The sequence below is a fragment of the Halichoerus grypus genome, chromosome 10 (assembly GCF_964656455.1).
Source record: "Halichoerus grypus chromosome 10, mHalGry1.hap1.1, whole genome shotgun sequence".
In the NCBI taxonomy this organism is placed as follows: Eukaryota; Metazoa; Chordata; class Mammalia; order Carnivora; family Phocidae; genus Halichoerus; species Halichoerus grypus.
Window position 1 is genome coordinate 24,319,579 of NC_135721.1, and position 6,000 is coordinate 24,325,578.

Consider the following 6,000-nt stretch of genomic DNA (forward strand, 5'->3'; position numbering starts at 1 on the left):
CAGACAGGGTTCCGAGCCCTGCACCATGGGAGCCTTCTCCATCAACACAGGGGGTATTTGGGAACCCAGGTGTTCTCCATAGTGGTGCATAGACCATCTCATCAACAATGGTCCATCTGAATTCTCCAGTCACTGCTTCCACAGAGTACCCAGACTCAAGCAACACAGTGTTGACAACGTTTTTCTTTCCATCGGGATCTGCCGAAGTATCAGCACTGCAGCTCTCCCATCTCTCTGTCTCCCGGCACCGCACCTGCCCCTGCAGTGACTCATCCCTCCCTTCACCTGCCTCCGTGTGTGCCCTTCCTTCCTGGTGCATTAGATTGGGCAAGTCCGGGGACCGGCTCCCAGCTCTCCCTGCTCCAAGTTCTCCACACGCCGACCTCAGAACACCCGACCCAGTTTGATCATGGAACCTGCTCCTCACAGCCCCCAGTAGCTTCTGGCTGACTGCCAAACAACCTCTCCCAATTCCTCCCAACCCAGCCAGCCAGTCCCCAGGCATGAACCTTTCCATATGAATGTGCTGGTTGCCCACACCTCAGGGAACCCTTGCCCTCTCCCAGCTTTGCACAGAGCCCTCCCATGTGAGAGCTTCTTCTGTCATCAGCCCACAGCCAGTCAAATCCCACTTTTTCTCTGAAGTTTGTCCCAATCAATCTAGCTTGACATGTCCTCCGGCCACGGAGTCATTTCTCTGCAACTCGCACTTGACTACATTACAGGCTGTCTTATGTTATAGTTATTTTTCAGCCTTATCACCTCAGCCAGAGTATTAACTTCTGGAAAGCCAAGATAAGGATGCTTCACATTTCTCTTATCCCAAACAGCATTTAGCCCACCACCTTATCCATTCTTCTTGCACAGTAAATTCTTACTGGTGATTCCTTGGAAGTCATTCAGAAAGGATCCTGTTCTAAACTAAAGCTGTGTGCAAAAATTTACAAACTTAAAATAACAAAAAAAAATTGAAATGCAAACCTGTCCATCTCTTTTTTTTTAACAAGAATCAAATCATTTTGATTGAGGATATGATTTACCAAAATATATTAGCATGTTAACTCTTAAAAGTAGAAACTTGTAACATCTTCAAGAAGATGTCCAACTAATCTTATCTTCCTCCAACTACACCTATGGAGGAAACTTCCCCAACATCTAACATAATGATTATGCATTTACCCTTGTCCCACAATCCCACTTTGAGAAATCTATCCCAAAAATACTGGCCAAAAGGAATGGTAATATGCATGCACAAAACTTTCATGGTAGCTCCATTTGTGAGAATAAAATACTAGAAACGACCTAGATGCCCATAGTTGGGAATGACCGAGTAGAGCGTGATTATATGACTGAGTTCTGTGGAACTGTCCAGCAGCATGAGGAACATCTATAGACACTGATAGGGGACTTTTCTCTAGAATATTCTGTTAAGTGAAAAAAAGAAAGGTAGAGATCAATATGTATAGTCATGCTGCCTTTTATCGAAGAAGGTGAGGCCACACAGATACACACACATATGCTTACGTTACAAACTAGTTACTAAATAATCTTAAAATATAAATCATGGAAGTAAAAATGGCAATGTACAGAAGGAAGGAGGGAACATGATGGGTAGGACTGCAGTAGACACTAGACTTCTTTGACTGAGTTGTATTTTATACTGTGTGCTTGACTTGGGAACCAAGTTGATGTCTTACATAATTATAAAATTAAATTAAAAAATAAGAAAGCAATTTCTAAAAATCAAAAGGAACATGAAGCAAATGAACTTAACATATTAAGTTTGTGGATTAATTTTGCAGAGAGGAATTACTTCAGGTAATTATGGGGTATATCCTTAATAGAATATATCTTAAGGACAAAAAGAATTACAAAAAAAACCTCAAATTGTTGTCGTCATCATATTGGTAGTAATGAGATATCTATTTTCTGAAGTTATTGCATTTATTTTAAGATAAATCATACGCGTAATTATGATGATGTTGCTTGGAACCAAAATTTTCATTGTCAAAGAAAAAATACATAGATATAAAAATTTTAAATTTAACTAAAATCCCCATAATTCTAAATTTGAACTGAAAATAATCAGAATGAATTAATGATGAATGGATCAGCAGAGCCCTGAGCGGATGGTCATGTATCTCGTGATGGGTGTACGAGTGTGCATCTGTCTGGTCCCTCTAAATTGTGTCCACTTTGAATATAGACGATTAAAAGAAATTGCTGCCAGATAATCCACCTCAAGAGATCCATACATGTTTCAGCTTCCTTGACTGACTGAAGAAAGCAGCATGAGTCTAAAGAAGAAAACAGGGCGTGGCGTGCAGGGGCCCCATCTAGTACAAGCTTCTTCGCAGCAGTGGGCTCTCAGCACATCCCCTACTCTAAGGCTCAGGGCCTGTCTCAGGGCAAGCTGTTGCCCCTCAGCCTGTCCTGGGCCTTCCAGCCAAAATGCCAGGTAGGTACAAGATGAGTGTGCATTGATATACCCAGCTCTTCTGCCTCAAGATGTCCACCTGCACTCTCCCTGGAAGTCCCCTTGCAGTGGCCTCCCAGGCACCCCTGCTCACTGGGAGCATGCAGGCACGCGGACAGTGCTCCCTCTGGCCAGGTCCCCAGGCATAGGCTCTGCCTCGGCTTCCCTCTGAGGCCAGGCCTCTCCAACCAGGTTACCTGGATCCCTGCAGAGCTTTAATACCTGTACCCAGGCCCCGCCCCCTGAGACTCGGATTTAATCAGTCAGGGGTGCAGTCTGAGCATTAGGAGCTGTCAAAGCCCCCCAGGTGACTGAAATGAGTGCATCTACCTTCTTCGAGCTCAGACTGAGGGCATCCACTCTCTAGGCCCCAGTGCCCTCCTCCAAAAAATGAGCATTTGGTCTTAGATGTTCTGGAAATCTGGGATGATTTATGAGGTGATTTAAGTCAGTAAATATTTATTAACTACTTACTGGATGGATGTAGAGCCCAGGCTTAGGACTGGGGAGGGAGCCAAGATAAATAAGCTTTATTCTTTGCCCTTCCTGACCACATACATGTTTGCTTTCTTTCTTTCCCCAAAACCACTGTTTATGAAGCACCACCTTCCAGGTGTGAAGCAAACCAGACAGAAATGAAGAGGGTAAATAAGAGAAGTCATCCTGTCCAAGGCATAGCCCTGTCCCTGGTGCCAAAGTTTGGGCACACACGGGACTGGAGGCTCCCTGAACACAGCCGGCAAACAGAAGCACCAGCCCTGTGAGCGCTCTGTCCACTGTGCATAGGCCCCAGCAGGTGATTCGCACAGCAGCTGGCCGTTCAGTTTCCAGAGACTCTGGTGAAATGACAGCCACAGCCCACAATGGGAACTTTCCATCCCATGGGCTAGCTAGAAAAAGAGCCCATCTTCTCTTAATCTCTGCACTCTGGGAAATAGCCATCAGTGGCCGGCCCTTGCCAGGGACTCCAGCAGCAGACTCGGCTCCCTTGGTTGGCCCCTCTGGGTCCAGGGAGTGAGCCAAGGAAGGGGCCGGGCTGCTCAGAGGGTGTGAGGGCACAGTGACAGAGGCATGCTTGGGGCTGCAGCCAGATGCCACCGTGCACGGGGCTCTGAGGAAGAATGAGATCATTCTGAGAAGGAGAGTGGGTGGACACGGAGCCCAGCGCTTCCCCGCCTGCCTCAGGCTTTGGGGGTGATTTCATTTGTTCTGAGGATACATGGGACTGGAGGGCCAGCTGCCTTGAAGAGCCAGCCCCTGATTCTACGCGGGACAGTCACTGAGGATGGCAAGTCAGCTATGGGTCCCTCTAAGGAGGTTGCTAGGGAAGTAATAGGCAGAGACAGGTGTGGCTTCGTAGGCGTGCACCCTGGGCACTTGCAGGGAATCCTGGGCTTGGGAGGGTCCGACACTTGGTTCAGTGCTCTGCTGTCACCCTCTGGAAGCTCTTACTAGTTTCTTGAACAAGGGGCCTCACATTTTCCTTTTGCACTGGGCCCCATGAATGTTGCGGCCAGTCCTTGCTGGAGGCCATAAGCAGACCCAGGAAAGTCCGAATCATGGTCCTCAGGCCTGGCTGCACATAGAAAGCACCAGATGCTTTTTAAAAACTACAGGCAGCCAGTCCTCCCCAGAATGGGCATGGCACGGGCATCTGCATTGGATTCCCTGGTGGTTTTCATGCACAGCCAGGTTACCCAGAAGGCAGACCAGGAGGCCAGCTCACCCAGGCCCGCAGCCCGCAGGAAGTCCCGGCTGAGACGTGAGCACCTCCTCTCACAGAGGGCCTCTGCAGCCCTGCAGCATCACCACATGATGAAAGCCTCACCCCTTCCGTCTCCCCGGACACCACACATACCTGAAGGCCGAGACTGGGTCTCATTAATCTTTGCACCGACCACAGCTGGTGCTCAAACACCTCTTCCCCCTAAAATCCTTTGAACTAAGAACCCACATGCCATCTCCATTGTGATCGCTGCCTCTTGAAACCTTGGGGCTAAGACATCACAGACTCCCCGGTGCATGCTGCTCCTACCTCCAGAGTACAGGGCAATAAAGGCGGCCTCGGGCTTCTGGCTGGATTTCTCCATTCTCCCTGGATCAGCTACAACTCTAGAATTCCATCTGCATCACAGTCCCTTCAAAGACTAACTCCTTAGCAGATATTTTAGTTATCCTACTATTTTTCATAAACATAAAATTGACATTTATTTTTGAAATCTCCATTATTTTCACAACGCGTGAGGCATGCTGCCCTTTGCTTGGGTGTGTTCTGGGAAGTTCTATGTTTATTTCTGTGGAAGTCACAGAGAAGGAGCCTACGTCCCTGACAATGTGGTGAGGCAGGCGACAAGAAAGCCCTTGACATTCCACCAGTGCCTAGAGAATTTGACGGTGGTAGAGGGTAGGTCTTTTTTTTTTTTTAATGTTATAGCCCATTTGATTGGAATATTCTAGAAAAGTAGAAAACCCTTTCTAGAATACTCTAGAATACCATTTTGGTCTTGAGACCTCTTTACACTCTTAAAAATTGATAAGCCCAAAGTACTTTGTATGGGCTCTATCTATATTTACTGTGACAGATACTTAAGATGTTCACATATTCATTCATCAAAATAATAAACCTATATAATGCATTTCTTATGACAGATAACTATATTTTCCAAAACAGAAATCAGTGAGAAGCATGGTGTTGTTTTATTGTTCGAATCTCTTTCATGTCTGAATTTCCCTATCTGCTGCTGTAGCCAGTCTGTTGAATATCACCTGTCATGTAGTCTCTGGGAAACCCCACTGTACACTTGCGTGAGCAAGAGGGGGAGCGAAAACAGTGAAGAGTGGCTTAGCGCTGTTCCAAGATGGCACCCGATCAGGGGGCGGGGCATTCAGGAACCAACACCGCCTTGACCTGATGGACTCTCTGAAATGACTGACGGGGTCCCCAGATATAGGCACCACTGTCCAGAACGTCTGATTGCTCTGGCATGTGATTTGGCAGCCAGGGAGGAGTGGGCAGACCCAGGCCTGTGGTCCCAGGGGCCCCCTGACTCAACCGCTTAACTCTGAGCAAGTGCTTTCCCCACTCTGAGCCTTAGCTTCCTCGTCTGTGAATGAGGCCTTGCCCCCCCATCAGCAGATCTCAACCCAGGCTGCACGGTAGGGCCACCTGGAGAGCAGCAAGAACATCGGACAGCCAGGCCCCACTCCAGAACAATGACACCAGGAGGTCTGCCACACGTTCCCACATGGCAGGGGAAAGCACACAGGAGCCAACCTCCCGGAGCACCCAGATGTCAAAGCTGGAGTGATTGGAGCAACAGAGAAACCGATAGAAATGGGTGATAACCCACAGAGTCAAGGTTTGCTCCCGAGTTCATCCTGGTATAAATAAACAATTGAATACGCACATAAATAGGAGAGCGGGCCTCGCTCCCTTACAGTAGTACTCCGGTGAGTAAATGTGGAGGAAAGGATGGGAAGAGCAAATCACCATCAGCCCCTATTGCGGGTGAGGATCACGGATG